This window comes from Staurois parvus, unplaced genomic scaffold, assembly GCF_062004578.1.
Source record: "Staurois parvus isolate SC_StPar_1 unplaced genomic scaffold, SC_StPar_1.0 ptg000659l, whole genome shotgun sequence".
Lineage (NCBI taxonomy): Eukaryota > Metazoa > Chordata > Amphibia > Anura > Ranidae > Staurois > Staurois parvus.
In genome coordinates, this window is record NW_028318455.1 from 1,310,507 (window position 1) to 1,314,351 (window position 3,845).

Genomic DNA, 3,845 nt, shown 5'->3' on the forward strand with positions numbered 1-3,845 from the left:
TAACTATATACATCCTAGCACCTGACTAGGAGGGTGCTACATACGGTATATGTTACTACCATATTTTGATAGGTCACCATAATACTGGTGGAAGAGTAGTTTAAGCTTTCAACTGAGACCTTTCTTTTTGGTGATTATACTGTCACAGTGCAGTTGATTCCCACTCTCTGTGTTCAGTCACATCATATTATTATTTTGTGCGGGGGAAGGAATATTGATTAAGGCCTGGCACACTATATGAACAAAAAACGCTTGACATATACAGTATTTCCCTTTTTTTCTATTCAACCCACAAAGAGAGATACAGTTATAAGAATAAACTATACACAACAGACATTGGCACTTATACTTACCTGTATAGTTGAGTAGTACAGTTAGGTAAATGATTTATTTGCCTAGGGATAGTGGGATAAATTGGAGGGGTTCTTTTTTATATAATGGTTTAATATTATTATATGAAAGCAAAGCTAAAACACTACCACTCAAAATGTATGTTACTCCAGCCGGCTCGTACTGCTACCAGGTGCTGGTTGGTGCAGGCTCATCAAGCTCAATCCTAGGACTACAACAAAACGATGCCCTCCTGCAAACTGTTAAGGCACACCACTAGTTACTATGTTGCAATGGCTTCAGATTGATCTCCAACCATGGGGAACCCCCTCCAATGCATTTCACCTGTTTTGGGAATAATCATATAGCTGTAACATCTCAGGTAAAAAAGCATCATAAGCCAAAATACTGGGAAAATGGGTCTGGCTTTCAAGATTAATCATCTATCCCACAGTGCCATCTATCTATTGATTGTTTTAAGGCACAGCTGGTGTGGCTGAAAATGTCCCACTGAGATGGTGCTGGTGACTTGAATCTACATGTATTACAGTAAAAAAACAGCTGCACAATTCCAGGTCATTACATAGATGATCTAACTTTGTGGCTCATACTGCTTCTAACTGGCTAACTCACCAGCCTGAACGACAACAATTGTAACCTCCAATTTACAGGAGAAGAGCATTCCACAGAAGTCAACTATATAGATCTAACCCTTATAAGGTCAGTGGAGGATCAGAAGGTTAAGTCATGTTTTAAAAGCCATTGCAAGAAGACAATTCACCAGAACTAGATGCATTTGTAGAAGCATTAGGAATTTGACGGAAGCTAATCTGATGGAAAAGAGATTCTAAGAGTGAGGCTAAAAAAGCTCAGTAGTAAAAAAAAGCACAAGAACAAGCCAGAAACATTCTTAGAGCCAATTTGATTGGCAATAAATCCTTTCACTAACAGTCTCAAAATTCTCCTATATCTGAAGGGGCTACCAAACCAACATTTTTTTCTATGTGTTGCAGCCTGGAATTCCAGGTTATTAAATGTATAGTTACCAGATACAATTTGGAAAATAATATACAGAGATCCAGTATATAGATCCATATTAACTCAAGGAACCAAATTCATACCCAAGAAAGCCTTCACCCTAGGGAACTTACTTTCACCTAGTTTCCAACATACATAGAAATACCTGGCTCAGTGATACAGGAGTCTGTAAATTTGGAGCCTCCAGATGCTCAAGCTACATTGGTGATTCTCACACTGTAACACCTTCACCCATGGTCGTTCTTGCCAATCAAACAACTTGTAAATGACCAAACTAAATGTTATGTATGTATGTATGTATGTAGGACAAACAACGAGATGCTTATGCGGCCACAGGTGGGACCATTTGTCCAACATCAACAAATATGAGAATGCAAATGTATTTTCATGCCTATAACCTACAATCCATAAAAGTACAAATTATAGAGAGAGAAGACTACCCAAAGAGGGAAGGAGACAGTTTTTCAGCCCTAAATAAAAGATCTATTGGAGTTTTAATTTAGAAATTCATATTCCAAAGGGACTGAATTTTGAGAGGGATATCGCCCTAAATTATGATTACAAATTGTGTTTTCTTTTTTGCTTTTTTCTCTGTATGCTTTTAATTAGAACTGCTCTAGTTTTTATTTGTAGTTACAAAACGCCGCTTTGTGTCTCATATTTAGAGAACTCATTCAATGCAATACATTTCATCTTAATTCAACTTGCGTTTACTTGATTCTACTTCTAGATTTAAACCCTTATGTGTACTTTATATTCTGTTTTATTTACTTTTCTGATTATTAATGTTGTGTATTCATCATTTGCTGGTTTTAATCTTGATAAACATAATTTTTTTATAGGTATAGAGTCTAGTCATATAGTTGCCTTTTTATTTACTTGTGTCTCCTGTTCTGTTTAGTTCTGCTTTGTTTCATGCTTTCTTTTTGGATCTGTGTACTGCAGGTACAGTTGGCTAAGGTGCTATAGACTATTTAGAGTGGACACAGATTATCACTTGTTGGTGTTGTGGGATACATTATTGATCTTGAAACACAGATCCATCTGTACAGCATTTTTCTATGTCTTAAGATGCTTTTTACCTTGAGCTGTTATAGCTTTGTGTGCCTCTATAATTAAGCCCCAAATTTGGTAAAACACATTAGAAGAGACCACCCTGAAGCTATTTGTTCCTTAACAGTGTGCGGGAGGGCACAGTTTTGTTGTAGTCCTAACAATATTATGTGTTAATATTATAACATTGTACAATGCCCATTCTGTCTTTCACAGGTTTCCCCCTTCTGTTTCCATGTAGCACCATCTGCACACTATGATGATTAAATTGCTGTAAGTAATAAATACAGGTGAATGTGATAAATATGTTATATGTTTAAAGACTGTTAACTATATACCGTATATGCATGACCGTATAGACATTCCCATATGATCTGATGTGTCACTGAAGTGCAAAATAACAGCCACGTTGCAACTAAAACCTTAATAAACCCTGCAGAAATAAGTCCACCTTCCAAAGGATAAAGTATTATGTTGTAATTGGAGGACACATATACAGATACAATATTACAAGTCCATCCTGTTCAACCAATAGAATGATGGGAATATGGGAATATTATATGGTCATTTGTTGAATAGCGGTACTACCAATGATAATTTGGTATTATGCATTTTATGAAGTGGTATTTCAATGAAATTTTAAATAAAGATATAGAATTTCTTCATAAAAAGGTTGTATAAACACATTTAAAATCTGATTTCTATTTAATTTCTATATATAATTTAACAGCTCATTTCCATCTGGAATCCTCCCTGGGGCTTTTTCATTTTAATATTTTCTTTGTTTACTTCCACACAGGAAAATAACACCCACAGCCCATTGCTGTGGACACATGTATTTGTTTAGATGAGTAGGTAAGAGAAGCAGGTGATCTGATTCACACTTAAGCTCCACCCAAAAGGGGAAGTTCCGCTTTAAAGACTGGTCCCCTGCTCCCCATTAAGGATTAGCACCTTTGGGGAGCAGGGGGGGAGCGGGTACCCACAATGGACAGGTACCCCCTCCCACTTCCGCTGCGATCGCCTAGAAGTTGTCCTCCTACCCTCCCTCCCCGTAGTCTTCTGTGACACGTGACAGGTCACAGAAGACTATGGGGCCATACAGGAAGCGCAGCGCTACTTGCGCATACTCAGTGGGCACCCGGCTGTGAAGCCCCAAGCTTTCACAGCTGGGTGCTCACACTGAAGATGCCAGCACCTGGAACACCAGATGGCTGATGAAACGAGCTGCGGGGAGGACATCGCAGGATCGTGGTACAGGTGAATGACTGTTCTTTAAAAGTCAGCAGCTACAGTTTTTGTAGCTGCTGACTTATTTTTTTACAGTGTGAGTGGAACTTCGCTTTAAGTATTAGAGTTAGCATTGTTAGCAATAATGACTGCACTAGATGATAACTGCACATACATAACAAAGTGTTTACAGT